Genomic DNA, 23,620 nt, shown 5'->3' with positions numbered 1-23,620 from the left:
GAAGTGGCTGAGGAGAATCTGGACATTTCCTCTCATAAGGCACTATGCAAGCCTAAAAGTTAATAATAGGATAATGTAATGATTATGGGCACAGACTCCAACATCCATACTCCCAAGGGTCAAATCCTCTCTCTGTCACTCACTAACCAGGTGACTTGGATAAGTTCTTTAACTTCTCTGTGCCCCCGTTTTCTCGTCTATGAAATGAGGTGGGTATAGTAATACTACATAAGGTTGTTGGGATGGTCAGTGAGCTAATATGAATACCATACTTGGAGGATTGTCTAGCCCATAGCAAATGCTGTGTGATGCCAAATTTTTAAAAATCGTCATTATATGTGCTATTTATTTTTCTCTATCTTTCTCTACTTTCTCTGCCTAGGGAAACACTGCTCATTGTTTCACTGTACTGTGACACCTTTTATTCATTATACAAACAACTTTATAAAGTAATACAGACAAAGGGGAATCATCTATAACCCTATTTCTCCATCAAGTTGCCTGCTCTCTTTTCCCCAAGTTCTCTTGCAGTTTTTAACAATTCACAACCACCAACGTTACCTGGCTCTCCAGGTTATATTATTTACTTGTCTTTCTTTTAACTTTTTTTAAAAATTAAATTTATTTATTTTCAGCATAACAGTATTCATTATTTTTTCACCACACCCAGTGCTCCATGCAATCCATGCCCTCTATAATACCCATCACCTGGTACCCCAACCTCCCACCCCCCCCGTCACTTCAAACCCCTCAGATTGTTTTTCAGAGTCTTTTAACTTTTTTAACATAATTTCAAATTTACAGAAAAGTTGCTAGAATAGTGCAAAGACTACCCGTGTCTCAGTTTGGGCTGTTATCATAAGGCTCCAAGACTGGGGGACTTAGAAGCGACAAAATCTGTTTCACACATCTCTAGAGACTGAGAATTCCAGGATCATGGTGCCAATATGACTGGGCTCCAGGGAAGGCCTGTTCTCTGGCTGCAGACCACCCATTCTCCTTGTATTCTTCCTTAGCTGAAAGACAGAGAGATCAAGAGAGCTAGGTCATTACTCTTGTAAGGTGCTGATCCCATTCATGAGGTACCCACCGACCTCATCTGATAACCCTAGTTATCATCCAAAGATCCCATCTCTTGATACCATCACATTGGAAGGTAGGTTTTAATCAGTGAATTCTGAGGGTTACATAGACATTCAGTCCGTAATATTCTTTATACCTTTTCCCCAGATTCCCCAAAGGCTAATATCTTACTAATTTCTTTTATTATTTTCTCTTTCTCTTTACAGTATTTTCTGAAACATTTGAGAATAAGTTGCAGACATGATCATCCTTTATCCCTAAATCCTCCAGTGTTTTTTTTTTTCTTTTTTAAACAAGGACATTCTCTTTCATAACCACAGTCTAATTGACAAAGTCAGAAAATTAGCACTGATGCAACACTATTATCTATTCACCTCATTCAAAATTCACCAATTGCTCTACAGTCCTTTGTAATAACAGAAAATCATGGTTTATGCATTACATTTAATTGTCTTGTCTCTTCAGTCATATTTAATCTAGAGCAATTTTGTTGAGTCTCTCTATGTCTCTCATGGGCCTGACATGACATACTCAAAAGATTTTACTTTTGAGTAATCTCTATACCCAATGTGGGGCTTGAACCCACAACCCTGAGATCAAGAGTCACATGCTCTACTGACTGAGCCAGCCAGGTGCCTCATGGCATGGATAGTTTTGAAGTGTACAGGTCAGTTATGTTATGGAATGTCCCTTCCTTTAGATTTATCTGATGTTAACTCATGATTAGATCCTGATAATAAATTTTTTATAAATATCACAGAATGATGTTGTGTTCTTCTCAGTGCTTCATATTAGGAGGCTGGTGCTATCAAATTGTCCCCTTACTGATATTAACCTTTGAACCTTGGTTTTAGTTAGTGTCTTCCCATTTTCTTTATTGTAAAGACATTTTTGAGAGATCCTTTGAAACTATGCAGATATCCTGCTACTCCTCCCAACTTCACCTACTAGTTTTCACACCCCATTGATAATTCTTTCCTGAATTGGTTATTATTGTTATGGTTGCTAAATGGTGTTCTTCCAAATCCAGTACTTTTTCTACTTTCATTAGTTGGCTTTCTGCTGTAAGAAAGAGTTTTTCCTCCTCTGTCATTTGCTTAGATCCACATGGACTCATATACGTAGTCATTTTTATTCCATGGGTTATAATCTCTGTATTTCTTTCTTTTGATGCTTATATTGTATCTCTGGCCACCTCTGGTCACTTTTCAAGTTCTGGCACGGTCCGCTCAGGCCAAGTTAGTAGTTTGCTCCTTTGTGTGCCCCTGGGCATGCACTTTCCTCTCCTTCCACATGTTTGATGATAGGTTGTACTTATTGGTTTCTATTTTCACAGTAGCTTGTGAGCATTTGAGTATAATAAGAGCATCTGATTCTACAATGCTTACTGTGTAATAGCTGGTGTAGGAGGGAGACTCAGTTCATCTTTGTTAAAAGCATGAACGGAAGAAAGAAAAAGTACTTAGGTTTCTACTAGTCTGCTTCAATCTTTTGCAAAAAGATTTTTTTGCAAAAAGGAAATTATCTATTAACATTCATAGCAGGCTACTGTGTGCCTTGCAATAGCAAAACCAAATCAGCACGGATTAAATTGTTGACATGTTTGAACTGAACATAAATGTTTCCTCCATTTCAGGGGCTGCCTGCCAACTCTGATCTCATATCCTTACAATTTCTTTACCATTGGCTTGATACAGTGTTGTTTTCTCTATCAGTTTTTCATTCATTAAGAACCTCTCTCACCACAGATAAAATAAAAGAGGTATTATCAGCCCTTCCATTGGAGGTGGTGAATCTAATGAAAAGGGCCTGGGCTCTTGAACAAAGGAACTTAGTTTCCTGTCTGTACGGCTAGACCTGTGACTCGGGGTGAGTTACGGTAAACTCATCGGACCTTTGTTTCCTTCACTCTGAAATAGAGATCATAACACTTGTGATGTAAAGATTATCTTGGCCTCCAAAAGAGGTAACCTAAGGGAAATCACCTTGAAACTCTCTGGAGCTTCTGAACCTTGCACTTGGAGTTCCATTTGTCTGAGATGCCCTTCCTGGGCTTTGCTGCCTCTTTATTGGCCAATCCCTCCTATTTGTCAGAACTCTGCTTATGTATTATCTCCTTGTATGTGCCTCCTGGAATGACATATTATACCCTTCCAATCTCTGTTTTGTCTGCACGTAATGGAAAAGGTATTCTAGGATATATAGTCTCCATTCATAATACTTACTCTTGATCTCTACCTGGGTGCTTATCTCTTCACAGTCCTGGTATTTATTTCTTTGTATAGAAGCAATTCCCCAGTTAAACATTCAACTCTGACTATAAAACTATCCTTTGGCTCCCTCAGTTTCCCCTTCTCAGGATAACCCAGAACCCAGATCCTCATGCTTGGACTTAGTCTCTATGTGATATACTCATTGCTGGCAGCTTACCCTAACCTAGAGGATTTTCCCTAGATATGGAAAGAAGAACACCTGTAGATAGCTAGATAGACTGCAGAGGCCAGAAAATATGTGTTAAAAGGATGACAGATATTTCAATCAGGAATTTTAAAAAGGAGCTAGATGGGGCACACTAAAATTTTTCTTTTGATACTCATCATTAAGAAGGAAATATTGGGGGAACCAGGTGGTGGGTATTAGAGAGGGCACGGATTGCAAGGAGCACTAGGTGTGGTGCAAAAATAATGAATACTGTTATGCTGAAAATTTAAAAAAAAAAAAAAGAAGCTAATATTCAGCTGCTTACCTTTGGAGATTGGTAGTAAGTTCATGGTATGCTATACGCAGAAGGATTTTTAGTTGTTCCCAGGATGAAATGGAGTAATTAATTTGCAGTGTCTGTCGAGGATGCAGAAAAGGGCGACGTAGCTGCAAGGGTGCCATTATTTGTGCCACTCCTGATCTAGTCCAATGTTCTGTACTACCAATGAATCCTGTTGCCATCCTTAGGCTAGATGTGCTTCCTCGTCCTTAATAGTTCTACATTCTCAGAGTCGTCTCACTCTTTCAGATGGAAATATGGGTAAGATGCTCTCCAAAGGTGGGGAATTAGGGATGATGAACGTTATTTCTGCCATTATGTCACTCTAGAATTTTCAACACTGTGGTCCTGATTTGACAAGTGATTTAGCGTCCAGGCTGGGGAAGGACTAATGGATGAATCAGTCCTCTGTGCATGGCCACTGGGCAGGAAATTAATAAAAATGCTGGCTGACATGATCTATGGTACTGTAAGCTCATTATGCCTGATTAGTTTCCAGCCTTTCACTCCCTCTGACAGCCTAAGGGCCTCGAGGTTTCCAATGGCAACCGTTCCCTTTCTCTAATTGATTGCTAGGTCTCCAGCCATGAAACCAGACCCTTCTACAGACTTGTCAGAGTGGGGCTTTTCTGCATCGTGTTACCCCTCCTTTTTGGCAATGGGAAGGTGAGCTCGTGGGTTGTCTAAGTGGTGTTGACAGTGAAGCCCTTTGAACTCAGGAAGCAAAGTTTGAAGAGGTCAGTTCAGTTCAGTTGATCAAGTTCTTATCGAACTTACTATGTGCTGACATCTGCGCTCAGTATGGATGGCAGTAGAAGTAGATCATGTGAAGCAGAATACGGGGGAGAAGTATTTTCATTTATATAACAAATATTTAGGAAGTACAGTGGCACCAAGCACTGTGGTAGGCAGTAGGAACAAAGGGACTTGAGAGAAGCAGAGAAAATAAAGTAGATAAGAGTGCTAAAAATCTGTTCATTTTAATATATATAGAATTAAGATATGGTTATAGTAATATAATTGAAAGTATATTCAATAGAATCCAAAATGAATTGATGTGTATATCTAGATAGAATTTATTTATTTATACATATATTTGTATGTATTTTCTAAAAAAGCATCTGTTTTACCTACTCTACCCTCCAAGTTGGGCTAACCTCTCCCTGAAATCTCCCTTCTTGGTGCTGAACACCCAATGGCCCGTTCTTGCTCCCCACCAAATGCACACTTTTTTATATTTTTATTTATTATAAAATGCTTACACTTTTTTTTAAAATCTTGTTTTTCACACAGTTACCTTTAGCCTATGCTTGTCATTCAGAATACATGGGGGCTGAGATTTCCATTTCGATAGAGAGGAGGATGCAGATGAACAGTGAAGAGGATGAATTTCCATATGTATTACTGGCAGGTTTTATAATGATTATTCTTATGGAAGTGACTTCTAAACACATCCACTTCAGAGGGCTGTCATGATTCTTCTGCCACTGGCAGCTAAGAAGCAACTTTAGCCAATACTCAATGTAGCAGAAAGGAGGTGGTTTTTAGCTTCAGGGATAAACTCAAAAGTTACTGCTTCAGAGACCTCTTCCCTGATCTCCCACTTAAGTTCGGGTTCCCTATTAAGTGGGAAGTGTAAGTGCCAGGCAAATGCAAATTACTATTATCTTCTTCTGGGACAGGATCAGAAGGAAATAATATGAGAGGATATGCTGTGCCTATCTCTGGGTTAGGTCTAGTTTCATTTTTAGCCCATGGAAAAGGGTGAACTTTTAATCTTCTCCTGCCATTCATGACCACCCACAGGGGACCTCATTAGTGACTAAGTGTTCTTGCCACACCCCTAACTTGGCCCAAGAGGTAATGGGCTCTGAAAACATGGCCTTAGAACAATTCAGACATGAATTTTTATTTAATAACATATAAAGGATAATAACCAGACAGACATGCCTGGCTTCCCCAACACTGTCTCTCAATGACCTCACAAGAAAGTAACATTTGAAATAGTGCAATGTACATGGGTCTGGGCAGACTCTGTAAATCTTGGTCTTCCCGTTAGAAGTGAAGCAGAGGACTACCCTCTTTCACATTCATTGGCGTCTCATCATAAGCAAGATAGTCTGTCCCAAGTTTCATTCAACTTCTAAAAGATTTTTCTAAGTACTCTATGATGCTGTTTTTTCCTCTCTTTCTTTCCCAGGGAGCACCGAGGGTGTTGTGGTTTACTTGCCATGTGAACTCAAGTGAGTCATTTTGTGTCTGACGCTGTTTCCTTGTATATAAAATGGGGATCAAAATCTTTCCGCTCCCCAGCTCTTAAAGTTGTTTGTGGGGCTAAATGAAAGATCCCATAAAACTCTGTGAACATATAAGGATTCTTTATTATCAAGGGTCTTTGGGGGGAAGGGAGGGTCCATACTGTCTTGGCAGGTCAGCACCAATGTTTTCAAAATCAAGTTGACACAGATAAATTAATGGTCCCATCTTGACATGCTCACTGGACAAGAACAAGTACAAACAGCAAAGCTCTGGCTAACCCCTCCCCCTGCCCCAGGCCATGTGTTTGTGGGTTCTGAGAGCTAGCACTGAGATGTGATCAGCTTTAATATTCTTTTCTTTTTTTTTTCCATACAGCCATAGATGAACCTACATCTGTCATTCTGAATAAGACATAAAGGCTGAGATTTCAATACTGATAGAGTGAGAGTGAATTAATATTGAATCCATCTGATTTAGCTGACTATGACTGGCAGTAGTTTTATGATGCTCATGCTTAGGAGTACAGAGTTCTAAAGAAATTCACCAGATGGCTTTGTTGGCGATTCTCTTTCCCCGAAATGGCCAAGCAGAGAGTTTTGTTCTTACACGGCATCGAAGAAAGGGGATAGGTTTTAGCTTCAAGCAGTTCTGGGTTCCAGCCTTGATCAAATTATTTTTCTACGTAAGTAGAAAAGTATATATATTATAAAAATATATATTATAATGGGGATACTTTTTTTTTTTTGGTAAAAAATGTTTAGTTGTATTCTCATATGTTATAAATCTTCTGGCCTGCAGGCCTTCTCACTCTAGAAGCAGTGGATTTCAGATCTTTAGGGGAAAAGCCGAGTGCCTTCCTACAACAAGGTTGTTGCTTAGTTTTGAATTAAAAATCAGATATTTGTTTGAGTCCTTAGAAAGTTAAAAGCTTCAAAGCTGGTTTTGTGGAGGAAGAATGTATCCTGATTAGGACTTGCCTTTGGTTGAGTGCAACCCAAACCTGGCTACTGAGACTGAAACCGTTTTTGTTTGTTGGTTGGTTTTGTTTTGTTTTTGTTTTTGTTATTCTGCATAACAACAAATCCAGAGTTAATGTGTTGGCATCATCATGTGGTTGGGGACCCCATGGTGGGTGGTTTTGTGTGTCCACTTGGCTAGGCTCCCATCCCCGGTTATTCACTCACATGCTAATCTTGTGCTGGTGAAGGTATTTTGTAGACGTGATTAGAATCTATAATCAGTTTACTTTAAGTAAGGAAGATTATCCTCCATAATCTGGGTGGGCCTGACTCAGTCCTTTGAAAGACTTTAAGAGAAGAACGGAGTCTTCCCTGAGGGAACAGAAATTTCACCTGTGGATCACAGCTTGTTCGGGTGCCAGTGTCCCAGTCCGCCCTTCCTGATGGGCTGCCTTACTGGATGCAGACTTTCCTAGACAGCCCCCACAATCACATAAGGCAATCCTTTGCCACCCCACCCCCACCGCCCACCCCCAACTCCACCTTCCCAGCGGTTCTGATGGTTTCATGGAACCAGGCCTGACCCAGACCCAGGCTCCCGGCAGCTTCCTATTACCCTTCCTCAGAGCTTGCAAGCTGGTTACCGCACTGCTAGGCAACATCTCTGCATTCCTGGCAGGAGGAAGGGGGAAAGACAAAGGGCAGACACCAAAAACAAACACCAGTTAAGCTGTTTTTTGTTTTGTTTTGTTTTGTACTTATTTATTTATTAATTGGTTTTTGTTTTGTTTTTAAAGGAGAACCGTACTCCTAGCTCATTGGTGAGGACTTGGCTGCATGGCCAGCCCTGCCAACCCTTGGATCTGGGGAGGAGAGCACTTTTCACCGGCACATGATGCCTCGGAACAAAAGCGGGGATCTATAGTCAGGAAGAATGGGGGGATTGGAATTGAGTTGGCAACAACAGAGAGGATTTTCTAAATTCCTTTATCATATGAAGAATCCAACTTCTTAAATCACAGTTTCTTCCCTAATTGTAGAAAAGTTACTCCTTCCACCTGTGGCATCCAGGCCCACAGGTTTGCTGTGTTAATGTGGAAGAACACATGTGCAGGAAATGAGAGCCCTGAGGCCTCTGCCTCCAGCTGGAGACACTCTGGGAAGGAGACATGTGGCCGAGTCAGGAGAGATAGGCTGATTGTGCCCTGACCTCTCTTTGCATCTCAGCCCAGAGTGGGGAGCGGTAGTAGGTGTTAGGTGAGTGATACTGGGGAAAAAGGCTCTCCTTCTGGCTTATGTGTGCACAATTACAGAGGCAGGTGGGGGACCAGAACTTGGCTCTTCCAAACCACCTGTCCTTCCTGTGTTGTACGATCAGGTGACTCCTATTTCCCAGAGGCCCCTGAGGAGGTGTGGAAAGTCACTGGTTTAAGAGTCAGCAAGCTTGTCACAGGACCTGCAGTAGCAAGGGGAAGAGCCATGGGGCAGGACAGGGACCATGGCACACAGTGGAGGAGAGGCCTCGGCAAAATCTGAGGTGTCAGAGAGAAGGCTGAGCAGTTAGCAGGCTCTCCAGGGCCTTGAGGAGCTGACGGGTGTAGGGGAGAGAGAGATCTAGATTTGCCACCTTTGGCAGCAGAGGACAGGGCAAGTGTCCGAGCACAGGGAAAGTGGCTAGTAGCCATAGGAAGCAGCTCTGAATGGCCCCTCCATACAGGAGGCCAGTTACTCTGGAGATACAGCCTTATTCCACACTGCTGGTCCTCCATCTTGGCCTGCAAGATGGAGGAGGCATCCAGGACCGCATCCCGCCCCCCGCCAGACTGTCATGTCTTCTACACCCAGTATTCCCACTCCCATCGTCCATGTTTGCTACTGTATTGCCTCATGTCCTGTCTTTCAAAGCAGATCACAATACAGTTTATGCATTTTTATTTGTATATCTTACATCTCTAGAAGGGCAAGAGCCATAGCCAATTTCTTTAGAATGCAGGTTCATGGTGGACATTTGCAAATATTAAATTAAATTAATTAATTAATGATGTTATTCCTTCCTTGGGGCCTGTATGTTTAGCTTTCAAACACCCAGTGTGGCCAATCATATGTGGGTATATTTTTATAAAGGGAATATAGTTTATAGAACATATTTCTCTCCATAATTACTATCCATTAATGTAATTTGCTAATTTCATTTTACTTTTCAAATCTAGTGGATCATTAGCATTTATTTTTTAATTTTTTAAAAGATTTTATTTATTTATTTGACAGACCGAGATCACAAGTAGGCAGAGAGGCAGGCAGAGAGAGGAAGGGAAACAGGCTCCCTGCTGAGCAGAGAGCCCAATGCGGGGCTCAATCTAGGACCCCGGAATCATGACCTGAGCTGAAGGCAGAGGCTTTAACCCACTGAGCCACCCAGGTGCCCCTGATCATTAGCATTTAAATAAACACCACCTTTAAAGTATTTATGAATCAGGACTCAAATATATGACTTAGTCTTTTAAAAAAAATTTTATTTATTAAGAGTGATAAATTATTTATTAAGAGAGATAAATTTTATTTATCAGAGAGAGATAGAGGGATCGTGCACACAACAAGCAGGGGGAGCCACAGAGGGGGAAGCAGGCTCCCCACTGAGCAAGGAGCCTGATGTAGGACTCCATCCCAGAGCCCTGGCTGTGATCACGACCTGAGCCAAAGGCAGATGCTTAACTGACTGAGCCACCTGGGCATCCCTCTGATTTAGTCTTAAAGTACAATGCCTATATTTTATTATAAAACAAATTCCAAAAATACCACCTCCAAGAATTCCATATCTTAACCTTGTTTTCACTGTGATATGTTTTCCAAAGTCTTTCTTGAATCTTAGTGTTTTAGGTAAGTAAAGTCTCTTCCCATCCAGGGCCCGTTGTAGTGTGTAAGAAAGAAGGCCCAGAATGGCTTTCTGGAGTGTTTCCTCCAAAGAATGTGTGTGTTTGTGTGTGTATATGCATGTTATGTTTTATATACATATACACTCACACATATTTGCATGTATGTTTTATATACATACAGGCTGGCATCTGTATTCATTGATGACATATTTTTTTATTATATATTTGGAATATACTACTACATGAAGGAGAAATCATAGTCATCAATTCAAAGCCAGAAGGTTCCTAAAAACCATCACTCCAACTCCCTTGTATTAGAGCTGAGACAACTAAAGCCCAGAGAGGTCCAGGGACTTTCTGAAGACTTTGTTAATATCAGATCTCTGCTTTGCCTGCAGAGCTCCTGACTTTCGGTTGAGAGTCCTCTGCAGGATCCTGTCTGCCTTCAATAAATGTGTCTCCGTCTGGCTGGGGACTGAGTCCCTGTGACCAGCCTAGACACACACCACTCTTGTTACAGCTTACGATGAGAAGACCGCATTTCTTGAACTCTTTCAGTGAGGGGGCTCATTTACTCATTTAGCAACTCCTCTGTTCATAGGAGACTCTGCCCTACTCTCCTCTAAACTTCACTGTTAATATGGCAGGAAATTGGGAAAAGGTTCTCAGGTCAAAATGCTGTGCTGAAACTATGAAGGCAGAGCCGCAATCAGAGGGTGTCTGTGGAAGAGAAGGAGCAGGACAGAGGCAGGAGAATGGAGAGGGGAGGGAAGACTTCAGGATGGAGAAACGGGAAGACAGAGATGACGCAAGAGCCAGGGCAGAGGAAGAGGCTCCGAGGAAGAGAGGAGCAGAGAGGCACAATGTGGGGAAGGCACACGGAGACCCAGGAGACAAGAGCCAGGTGGAAGGGAGAAGGGGAAAAGATACCCCTTAAAAAGATACCCAAAACTCAGAAGACTGAATGAGAATAATAATAGAATAATAACTGATAATAATAATAATACTATAATAATATGATAATAATAACTGAATAATAGAATAAGCTTATTTTAAAACAGTATATTATCTACTTTTTCGAGTAGGGAAATATATATATTCAGTATAGATATTCAATATACTTTTCTTCAGTCTCCAGACACCTTAGTTGAAGTATCTCCATACTTACACATTGGGTCTAGTCGTTAATCCAAAAGTTCAAATAAACAAACCATTTTCCTTGCATTTCCAGACTTTCTGTAGTTTGCTGGCACCCGGGGAAGAGAGAGGAACAGTAGTGGGGTTGGGGGAATTAGGGGAGCCAGGGAGAGAGGCAGATTCTGAAACTTAAGCAAAGAAAGCAAAAATGAGCCTCTTCTGGTCTAAGACTAAGGCGTATACAACAGAGCTGCAGCCAGTGCTCGGCTGTGAGGAAGGCCGGAGGCCCAGCCTGGGGGAAGGCCCAGAAAAGCAGTGGCCAAATGGCTTCCCTGGGTGAGGGTTTTAAGGCAGAGGTGGCTTTGGATTGAGAGGTGGTTCTCTTCTAACAAACAGACCCCAGGAATTATTTTCAATGCATGAATCTGAAAAAAAGATGGGGGGATCTTTCTAGCTCTCTTTCTTTTGTTTTATATTGCAAGCTCAGATGTTATGGACTGAATTCTGACTCTTAAATTTCATATGTTGGAGCCCTCACCGCCAGTGTGACTGTGTTTGGAGATAGAGCCTCCCCCAGGTAATTAAGGTTAGATGAGGTCATAAAGGAGGGTTCTTAGTCCACTATGATTGATGTCCTCATAAGAAGAGGAAGAGACACACAGATCCCTCTTTCTCTTTGTACTAATGCAGGGGAAAGCTGTGTGAGGACAGAGCCAGAAGACAGCCACCTGCTGGGAGGAGAGTCTCACCAGAAACTGAATCTTCCAGCACCTTGATGCAGGACCTCTAGCTTCTAAAACTGTAAGAAAACAATTTTCTGTTGCTTAAGCCACCCAGAATATGGTATTTTGTTAAGGTAGTCCAAGCTAACCATACAGAAGGAACAGAGTTTCATTACGATTTGTTAAATAACCTTTATTAATAGGCACTGAAATTTACATCCAGACCTGGAAAATAGTAGTTCTCAATAAACGTGTGTTGAAGAAGACCAGTAGGTAGGTGTTTTGACCAGTTTATACTTAAACTAACAATAATGCGATAACACCATATTGATGATGTATGAGATAATGATAAGATAGGCAAATGTTAGTTAATTTTGCATTTGAACCTCTTAGAAACTCAACAGATAAATATATCTTACACTTGATTTCATAGATGGGAAAATAGTTTTACCCTTTAGAGCTTTGGTTTCCATCCCTTCTCTGGTGTGTCAGGGCCATACTCAAACCCATGTGTTCTGAGTCCCTCCAGTGCTCTCTTAAGCCAGAAATTCTTTGGGAAGAAGTTAAAACTCACTTGTTGGAGTTTATGCTATTTTTCAGTCTATCTGGAAAATAAAATGTTTTCTTCAGGGTTCAATGTGATCATAGCCAGGAATTTTTGGCAACGATTTTTAGCATCACAATATGTTCTGGTCTATAATGGGTTGAGGGGTGGGGGAAGCATGACATTCATTCATAATGCATGGAGAGTGGTCAGGGAGAGCTAGAGGAGGAGAAGCAAAGCCTCTTCGGAAACAGGGACACCATGGGAACCACTGGAAGTTGCACTGAATAGGGAGGAGGGTTGTCAGAGTCCTGGAACTTGACAGAAGTAGAATTCTGGAGCTTTGAGGCAGGATAATTTAGAAGTTCATGGCAAGAAGAATAGAAAATGACATCTGATAGAGGAAAATGTCTCTGACCCGGACAATAAAATAAAATTAGCTTATGCTGCATGTCAGGAATGTAGGGTTTTAAAGAAAGGGACTTTTGGCAACAATTAGTGACTTAGTTTTATGGAAAGAGAAAATTAACCATTAACGTGATAGAAATTCTTCTCTCTTTGACTCCTGAGTGGACAATTTCAAAATAGATTTATGAAGCACCTGTCTAACATAGTGATGACCCAATCAACAATACATCGTTGTGTTGGCTCTCTCTCCATTCTTCTCTTCCTCCATCTCTCTCTTTTTCCACTTTTCTCCTGCCCCTCATCCCTCCTTTCTAGAATTACTTCCTAAATAAACCTACCTGCATACAAGATTTGGTTTTGGCTTTTGCCTTTGGGGGAACCCAGGCTAAGAGAGCTGGTTATGGTAGATCTCCTAAAATGTAGATCTTCAGGATGAATTTTGGGGCTCAATCAGCAGAATCTGACGGATTAAAGGCTCTAGTTCCCAAGCATAGGTGGGAGAAGGCACTTCTACCATGAGACACAGTAATATTTCCACTAACTTCAAACTGAACTTCAAATTTCATACAGTTGGTAAGACTGGAAACACCCTACTGGCCATTTTGGGCTCCTCTATCATTGGACCAATAGGCAAAGACGAGAGTTGCTATACTGGTGGGGGTAATGGACCCTAATTACCAAGAGGAGTTAGAGTTGCTGCAGCAGAACAGAGGCAGGGCTGAGTTTGTCAGGAACCAACGGATCCATCTGCCATGCACAATGGTAATGGTGAGCTGACAACCAAAATAAACCATGCATGGGAGCAGTGGAGGCCTTAGTTCTCTTAGGGATGATGTCCTGAGACAGTTCACCAGGAAAGTAGCCTCAACCAGCTGAAATGTTGGCTGGGAGTGAGGGAAATCTGTAGAGGGTGTTGGGGGAAGGGAGATGATGAATACTAATTAGGGCTTGGGATAGCTGTGACTATGAGAACCTTAGCTTTTTTCACTTGCAGAAGAGCAGTTAGCTACCTCCTTGAAGGTTATGAATTTAATGGAACACATGAGCAAATCTGAACAATGCCAAGGATGGACTGTTACCAGATACCTCTTGTGAGACACTTCAGGTCCTTTCAGCAGGACTTACCTCAGGTGCTGCTGTGACAACCAGTTCAATCAACAGGGAGCAGTATTATTTTAACTGACAAAGCCAGGAAAGGTCTGTGTCTGAATGAGTTAATTTCTTTGGGGTTATGATTGTCCAATGGGATGGAGAGCCAGTGAATACAAATTCTTCCTTCACTCACACCCCTGGGACAGAGCTCTGAGATACGTTTTAGAGGGCTCCTTAGGAGTCCTGGCAGGATCAAGTGTCTTATCCATAGCAGTGACAAAATCAATAATCATGCATCCTATTAATCTTCTCTCTGTGTGTTTCATTTGCACTGATCCTAACTCTGACTTGTAGGCTCACTTCTCAAATGAACTATTTGCGCATTAGCTCTTGTTTTAGTATCTACTTTGGGGGGGAATTCAGGCTAAGACAATGTAATTCTGAAACTATTTTCTAGTTGTATCAGGTAATTAATCTTGGCAATACTGTTTTAAGTAAATAATATATAATTCGATTTTTTGACTTTTTTTCTGTGAATTAGAGACTGCCTTTTAATTGTGGGACTTGGAATTATTCACATTTATTATTTCACCTATAGTTTTAAAAAAATTATTAAAAAATATTCTTTCCTGCAGTCTATTCTTATCAACAGAATTTTGTCTTCCTGTGTCTGCTTCCCAGAATGAATATATTTGTGAATTCTCAGGAAGGGTGCTAATCAGATAGCTAATGCCAAGATGAGTAAGGAATCTTTTATAATCTTTATAGCTGCTATGTATTGTATTTTTTTCTAATCCATCGCTTACTTTCTTAATTATTGTTTTTTTTTAAAAATTATTGGTCTTATATTTTAATGTTTAATAATAGGCAGTGGTTAAATATATTAAACCTTATGTATTAAAATAAATAGTAACTCTTAAAACTGTGATTATAGCCAGAAAGGTATATTTATGGTATAACATTCCATGAGTAAAGAGGATATGAGACTCTATTAGGCTGAATACAATAACAATGAAAAAAGACTGACAGTGGCTCTTCCAAGATGACAACAGAATAGTCTAATCTTGGGCTCAAGGACAAAAATATTTTAAAAATCTTATCTAATGCCATCATATTCCTTAAAAATATTTTTTAGAAAAGATGGAAGTTAAATACATGCCACTTTTGGTGTCGAATGAACTGATGGGATCTGGTTCTTGTTGTGCCTGTCTTTTCCATGCAAAACACAGGGTTTTGTTCTTTCATTTGGAGAAAGTCACACTTTATTAATAATAACAACCCAATCTCTTGAGGGATTGCTGAGCAAAGGCACAGGGCTTTGGAATGCTGGGCTCTCTCCCTGCTTTCAGGATATTTGGGGAACATTTTCCTGGAAGCGTTCTTGCAATGGTCTTCTCAAACACATGTAACTTACTGGAGCTTAAAGACTTACATTTGTAAAAGCCATTAGTGTCGATTAATGTAGACAAATGATTGAAATTGGGACATTGGGAGGTACAACTCCACACCTTGTACCATTTACAGGCAGGAAATGAAGAACAATTAGGTTGGTGAGGCTGGAAAACAACCCCCGCCCCCAGCCCTGCCTGCATGGGGTCAGCTTCGGGAAAGTTCGGTGGGTATATAATGGGTGAAGGGCTGGAGCTCAGGCAGCCAGTGATGGGAGCGACAGACGGCAGGGTTGGCCAAAGCATTTCTCAGCTCAGCTCCCCTGTGTTTAACATTTCTGATAATGATGATGACAACTTAGAATCGGGCTCCTACAACTACCTTGGAAATACACTCGCTCAGTTGTTGATTCATTCCTTAATTTTTTTTGTCAGTCAGTAAATATTCTGTGAGCATTTAGTCTATTCAAGGGATCTCAGTGGTGAATGGGGCATAATCACGGCCTTTACAGAGGTGATGGTCTAGGGAATTTTCATAGCGCGACAGTGCATGGAAGCTGTAGGGGCTCAAGGGAGAGATTTATTTTTTTTTTTTTTTTTTTTAAAGATTTTATTTATTTATTTGACAGAGAGAGATCCCAGGAGACAGAGAGGCAGGCAGAGAGAGAGAGAGGGAAGCAGGCTCCCTGCTGAGCAGAGAGCCCGATGCGGGACTCGATCCCAGGACCCTGAGATCATGACCTGAGCCGAAGGCAGCGGTTTAACCCACTGAGCCACCCAGGTGCCCAGCAAGGGAGAGATTTAAATCTAGTCTTAGATATAGGAAGCTTTTCAGAGGAGGTGAGGTGCAAGGTAAGACCTGGTGGATGAATGTAAGACTTTATTTAGAAAACTGGAAAACTGGGGTGCCTGGGTGGCTCAGTAGGTTAAATGTCTGCCTTCTGCTCAGGTCATGATCCCGGGATCCTGGGATCGAGTCCTGCATCAGGCTTTCAGCTGAGCAGGGAGCCTGTTTCTCCCTCTCCCTCTGCTGCTCCCCTACTTGTGTGTGCTCTCACTCTCTCTCTTGCTTTCTGACAAATGAATAAATAAAATCTTTGAAAAAACTGAATAAAAAACTGGAAAACTGGTATCAGGAGTTGAAGCAGAAAAAAATAGAGGAAGCCAATTCATGGCTTGGGCATGTTTAGTTCTAAGGGAAAAGTAATAAAAATGGATATTTCTTATGGGAATTGGCACATTTACATACCCAGTACTTTTTGAAAAAAAATTTTTAAATGTGATTGAAATATATGAGAACAATTATATTTCATACTGTCTGCTTAGGTAGACTAGAAAAATGGATAGTTTTAATTTTCTTAAAATTCACTCAAATATATAATTATCAAATAACTCCAAGACACTCTGCTTAGCCCTAAGGGGCACACAGCAAGTTCTACAGTACCCTGTGCTTCAGAGACTCTCAGCCTGGTGGACAAGGCTGCAATCAGGATGAGAGTAGAATTTCTTAAATTGTGCTCTAGGAGATAAGGGAGTTAAGACATTCCTTCTGGTTTGGTATACAGTGTACAGTATGGCTGAGGGAGATTGGAGCAGACCTACTAAGAAGATAAAATATTGAGGAAGGCCTTAACATGGGAGGTGGTAGGGGCTCCTTCTTAATAAGCAAGCATTCATGTAGGATGATACTACATTGCAATGCTACATTTGGAGTGTGATTTTGAATATGGTGGTTCATTGTGTTGGAGGGCCATGTCTGCTGTTGGGTTTTTCTTCCCCCAGGTTTTATCTGTTCTAATACCTATTTTTCTTATCAGTTAGCTAATGTGAATGATTGCCCAGTTTATCATTTCAAATTGGGTTTGGACTGGAAAATTTGATAACTCGACTCACTGAAGCATACGGTAGATTAGATAACACTTCGAAATATTCTTAGCAAGGATGGAACACAGGAATCACTTGTTCAAGAGCACAGAACACGGCTAAAGGAAGTGGCTAAGCCCAGGGCAACAGGGAAATCAGGGCCCCAGTGATGCACCTGAGACTTTTTTTTTAAGTTGGGCAAGTTATTACTCAGCCCCATTGGCTTATGGCCAGGAAGCAATAGGTGTTCAGAGTTAATAGATCTTCTGATTTTCTAAGAGGAGGTAGGAATCTACATTGTGTGTGTGTGTGTGTGTGTGCATGTATAATCTAAAACATTTTAAATTTTTGCTATAAATGACTGCTTCAGAATATACTATAAGAAGCAATTACAGTTACAATCATCTGAAGATTGTATCCTACCTTCATGCCAGCCATTTGTAGCTGCTGGCCCATTGGTAATAACTAAACTAAACAAGCCCATTCCTGAGCACTATATTCATATCACCCACTTAATTCTCACCAAAGGCTTTTGGAAGCAGGGATGGTGATGATGATAATGCTCATTTACAAATAGAGAAATGAGATACAGAGGAGTTAAAGAACTTCCCAAGAGCACCAAGCTAGCCAAATAGCAGAGTCAACATTTAAGCGGTCTGGCTTCAGAATTTGTGTTCATGAACGTCACACTATACTATTTCTCAAAATGAATGCCTTTTATATAGGGACAATGATTTGAGGTGCTCAGGGAACTTTTCACTGATCTTAATTTTGTTTCACATGGTAGGGGGGTGGAGGATCAAAGTTTAGAGATGCCACTGAATCCATGAAGTACCTTACTTATTCTGAGTTAAGTTTTCAGCAGCACCAAACTACAGTGTCACAATCAAAGGCTCTGGAAGCGCAGACTAAATTTTGAAGTCTTCCTCTTCCACTTATTGGCTGACCACGTTTTGGTTTCCTTAGTTGAACAAGGAGGATAATGAAAAATACCCTGCAGGGTTAGTACAAGGACTAGAAACAATACATGAAAAATATGTGGCTCAAAATAAGTGCTTGTTAAATTAAAGACATTATGAAGATGATAATTTTTGGTGAGGCATTTAACTAGTAAATTTAAGGTATCGTGTTGTAGGGAATCAAACATTAATCCCATGTAATTCTTGTCATGAGAAAATAGAGGGGTCAAGTAGTTAAGTCAAGGAGATGAGACATTTTTATAACTTTTGATAATTTAATGTAAGGTAATAGAAAGAAGTACACAGCTGAGGGTGATCTAAGAGGGAAAGATTATGGAAAGATTAATATCCATTGGAGGAGATCAGTGAAGACTTCTTGTAGGAAGAGGTATTTGAGCTCGTTTTTTTTAAAAGGTGACTAAGCTTTGGGCCAGTTGGTTAGCCCTCTTTGAGGTTAGAGAGTCACAGATGATGGTGATAGCATAGTAGAGGTACCAAGATGAGATATGTTGGTGCTCTTAATGTGGAAATACTAATTGGCTGACTGGTAGTGGAGAGCAGGATATGTGGAAGGCAGTGGCTGTAGAGACTTCTGTAGGGCCATTCTTCAGGTTCAGCTGACAGGTAGGAGTGTTGTTTCTCCCTGACTAGACTAGAGAAGGTCTGTGCATGCGTATCTCTGGGCTGTAAAAGGGAAACAGAAGGGACAGCTGGCAAACATGCGAAATCAAGAGAAGGAACTTAATTTCCTGTCCAGTCAAGGTTCTGACTGGTAGAGAAGGAATTCCAGTTGGAAACCCAGATGTCCTCATATAAAAGGAGAGGAAAGATGTATGGAATCAGAAGAAGTCTATAAAACAAGTTGAAAATTGGGAGTTATGGAGGTATCTACTCAAAAGGACCATTTGAAATCAATCGGCTCACCCTAAACCTTTAAGATTTTCTTATGTGCAGAGTGGAATGTTCATCTGGAAAGTTCTCTCTTCACAGCAAAGATTGTGTTTCAACCAGAAAGGCAGCGTTCAATGGTAGAGAAAAATCTGGCTGCAGAGTCATTCACCCTGGGGTCCAAAGTCTGGGTTTTTCTTGACTAACAGTAAGAACTCAACAAATCATCCATCTCTCAGCTCCCATCTCTACATCTACAAAATGAATATAATAATAGTTACTGGTTTTAATTATATAATAATCGAACATTTGATGAAGAGATGTATAAATAAGATTTGTTTGTAGTAATGCTGGTGTAGTATTTATTGCCTGCAGTATGGTTTGAAGTCCTTGTCCCTTCTCATCATTGTATAGTCTTCACTTGGGGTCAATGACTGATAGAACATCCTGACATATGTCCATCACCCCTTTCCAAAAGCCTCCAGGTTGCTTCTCAACTCTGCATCCTTCCAATGTATCCTTTCAAATTCCACCAATTACCATTAAGGGTGGGCACATTAAGGCAAAAGCATCCTGGTGCAGGGTAAAGGACAATGGATTTGGAGTCAGACTTTGTGGATTTTTAATGTTGGCTCCACCAGTAACTGAATGAGTGGACTTGGAAATGAGTCAACCTGTATAAAACTGTTTAGTACAATCTGGGTACTTAGTGTATGATGACATGGGAGGAAAGAAGAAAAACAAGCAATCCTTGGCCATCAGGAGTGCTGAACACTGGCTGATACAGGGTACCAGGAGGTGGTGGAGGTAGGCCATAGCTTCAGTGGCAGATGATGACAATCCTCTTGTGCGCTTGCTGACAATGTAAGAGGATTTGTTTTTCCCATGACCTGCATATGTTCAAGCCAGACAGGCATTCCCAGCTAGAGACCAGAACTATTTATTCTTCTCCAACTATCTCCTATGCTTTTCATATCTCCACTTTTGCCTAGTATGTGGCCCCTACCTAAGATTCCTCCCTTCTATATTGGACTGTCCCCTCTCTTCTGCTAGACATCAGAGCTGTAAATTGAGTCTTATTTTTATTATGTCCTCTGTGCTCTTCCCTTATCACCCAATTCAATGTCATGCATGTGATAAATTCTCAGGACTTTTTTTCCTTAGGGAATGGATAAGAAAAGAGATGTTAAGATCTAAAGGAGAACTTACTCTTCCTAGTCTAAGACTGCCATTTCCTAAACTTGAGATCTATAAACTACGGATGCATTTCTATGAACCACTTGACTATGTCAGTGAAATGTTGTACAAAATTTGAATATTCATTTTTTTCTAGACAGAGTATTCATAGCTTTTTTCATATTTTCAAAGCAGAACATGATGCACAAAATGCTTAGAATCTACCCTTTTATTTTATGAATGAAGCCCCTCAAAAGGTACATATTTTGGCTAAAGTAATATATTACCAAGATAGCAATGGAAGGAGAAACAAGGCTTACTGGTTTTCTTCCCAGAACTCTTGATGAGTGTATGAGTGTAGTCTCATTCATTCACTTTTTTTTTTAATAGAACATAACTTGTATTAAGCATGCATTAACTGTTTTGGCAGATACTATCTCTGTTTCACAGGGAAGAAAACAGAGTTTTGAAGAGAAATTTTCTAGGGGCATATTACTGAAAATTGGCCCACAGAGCTTTAAACTCAACCTTGTTCAACTCCAAAATTCAGGTTGTTTTTTTTCTTTTTTTGTTTTTTTTCCATTATCGTGTGCCCAGAATCAAGAATTATTTATTAGTAGAAGAAATTCCATTTCAGAATTTCCAAATTTGCCCTTCTCTTATGTTGCTTGTATTAGATCAATTTTAGTGGTGAACAAATTAATTTGTGGAGTGGGAGAATCATTTTGTGGTTAGCATGTATGTTAATTTTGATTATGCTTCCATTTTTCCCAAATGGAAGTACCAACATTTTTTATATGATTTTAACATCTTAATGCTCTGCACTGTCAACTGTTGCAGCTGTGCACTTAGACATTGGACTAAATAGACAAATACCCTTGCCTTCATAGACCTTACATTCTAGAGGAGACAGTAAACAAAGAGTCAAACCATCTTATATCAGAAAGTGCTTAGTGTCATAGAGAAAAACAGTGACAGGGAAGGGGAGGAGATACACAGGTTTAAATAGAGCAGTCAAAGAAAGCCTCTCTGGAGTGGGGACTTTCGACCTGTCAATAAATTACAGGCAGTTCTTGTAATTTGTAAAGTTGCATTCTAGAAGGTCACCACAAGTGCCAGATTAGCAAACACTGAGCCATTGCTCCCAGGGGAAATACAGGGTTAGGTTTCTGTGAGCCTCTGTTCACAAAACCTTTGTCAACATATGAATTCATAATCTTACTGTATGTTCGGTTCTGTGTAAAGACATCTTCACATTTATTGTCGAATCATTAACATTGAACTTGGTGCTCAACAACGTTATCACTCACATCTGACTGAAGATTCACCTGTTCATTCTCTCCATAAGCATGCCGTGGCTCTCCTGCCCTTAGGAACACTGGACAGTGCTCTGGCACTCTTTTTAACCGTGAAATCACCAACAGAAAGCACACAGTTGTGGAAAACATGGCACCATTAGGCCACATTAGCAAGCAGGCAGATTTGCAGATGCAGGCTCTACAAAGAAGGAGGATGGACTGCCCTTGGCTTGCTGGAAAATGAGGAAATTCCTTGGAAGACTGGTTGACTCCCACACGTTTCCTAACTCTCTACTCAGTGCTCTTCAGTGGTTTAAATTCTGTGCTTATTCTGAACGTTGCTTCCCCATGTGCTGTGGTGTAAGACTTTTCTCCAAATCCACTCAAATGCTACTGAGTGGGAAAAAGGAAAGAGTGAGAAAAACCAGACGCAGAAGCCGAGAAAGTTTTCCATGCAGGAGTTTTGTTCAAGCAGACAGCCAGCCTGTGTTTCCTATAGACCTTTAAGTTGAGGGGCCCAATCCTAGCCACTGTGCAGGGGTAATTTGTGACTCCTTTCCATCCTAATTAATCCCTCCCCCCTCACCTCAACTCCTCCACAGCCCTCCCCCAGGGATGTGGTCCAAAAACATTGCAGAGTTTCTTTTCTGATTTGTGACTTGTCTCAAAGAGCATAATGCCTCTAATTAGGTGATTTGAATCAGAAAGTTAAGAGCAATTTTATGTTGCCTTTAAACCAGAATTTTCCCCACTCTGGGCAACACGATTCCAATTTTTTAATGAAAATCACTGGAAACAGGAAATTTTGAGAAAGGCAGTGAGTTATGGAAAACAGGACTCAGCAAAGCAGCTTGGCCATGCTACAGGAAGCCCTTGAGTGGAGTGATTGTATCTAGGACCCAGAATAGGGAGGGGGAGAAACTCAGGCCTAGACCCGGCTCTACTCCTACTCCCTGTGTGACCTCAGGCAAGTTTCTCCCTCTCTGTGCTTCCATTTCTTAACTGGGAGGTGGGACACTCGACAGGGTAACTCTCAGCCTTAGCATTCTGGGATACTGGAAAGGTAAAATAAATCTAATAGTACTCTTTACCTGTTTGTATCCAATCATTTATTTTGAAAAGTATTTTGAAGTATGTTCTAGTGCCTATTTTTAGTTCTAAGAAAATCTTGTGTAGACTAAAAAATGTAGAGTGCTTTAGAGTTTTTTGAATTTTAGAATTTGTAGAGTTTTGAAATCACTGTCCATGTATATTGAATGTCTGTACTTACAGAGCCATGGGGTTCTTTGTAAGGAAGTGTACATTTCTTAGTTCAAGAGCTTGTCGGATCCAACTCTCCAGCCCACCAGTTCAGACTCACTTCTCCTCATCCCCCACTCTTATCTTCTACCATTATTTACTCTACATCAAACCCTGAAGGCTTTCTTCAGTTTCTTCTCCATATAGGGCCTCCTCACCTTTTCTCTCTTTTTGGAAAACCCATTCTCCCATTTGTTCTTTTAGGAGGGCCTTATCTCTTTGGTGTTTAAGATTCTGCTCCTATCTCCTATGTGAAGCCTTTCAGGACTTTGCCAGGTCTGTCTGACTTTTCCTATCCCATACCAATGCGAAAGTTCTAGCAAAGTGCTGATAATTCTGATAAATGTATTTATTTGCCCACTCATCTTCTTTGCTAAACTGGGAGCTCCTGACCCCCCGATGTGTCTGCTTCCCTAATACCCAGAGAAATGTTTGACACCTGGTACTCAGCGATATTTGATGAGGGAAGAATGAAGGAAGAAATCCAAAATAAAAAACACATGTGGAAAGTTGAAGCATGATTACCCCAAATTACAGGGTCAAACCCTACTTCACATTAGCCATGGGTGCCATGAAGAATGTGGGCTTAGTATTGCTAGATGTTTCTATTTTTCAGGAAAAGCAAAAATAAGCAAATAAAGATCTCTGAATTTTTACATAAGATATCACAATTTTTAATGTTTGCAATCCATTGAAAATCATTTAAAATCACTCTGGCAAATATAAACTTCCAGGTATATAACTTTGACCCAAGATAAAAATCCACATTCCTTGGTGTATAACCCAAACTGGTGCTTTTCAAACTGGTATCTGCATTCCTATATTCTCAAATTTATTATTATCCACTCTTGGCAATCACTTTTTTTTTTTTAAGATTTTATTTATTTATTTGATAGAAAGAGAGAGATCAC

The 23,620-nt window shown here is 40.6% G+C and overlaps 1 protein-coding gene across 1 annotated transcript in view; it reads left to right on the top strand.

Moving 5' to 3' along the window:
- Positions 1 to 23,620, top strand: part of LOC309843189 (uncharacterized protein) — a 657,188-nt gene that overhangs the window by 366,544 nt on the left and 267,024 nt on the right. The window contains exon 7 of the mRNA XM_082688548.1: positions 11,763 to 11,873. The gene's annotated coding sequence lies outside the window, so the exon portion shown is untranslated. The remainder of the gene's footprint in view (positions 1 to 11,762; positions 11,874 to 23,620) is intronic.

Source organism: Mustela nivalis (genome assembly GCF_964662115.1).
Source record: "Mustela nivalis genome assembly, chromosome: 10".
Taxonomy (NCBI): domain Eukaryota; kingdom Metazoa; phylum Chordata; class Mammalia; order Carnivora; family Mustelidae; genus Mustela; species Mustela nivalis.
Note: the sequence above shows the minus strand (reverse complement) of the source record. Positions and strands in the feature narration are given on the sequence as shown.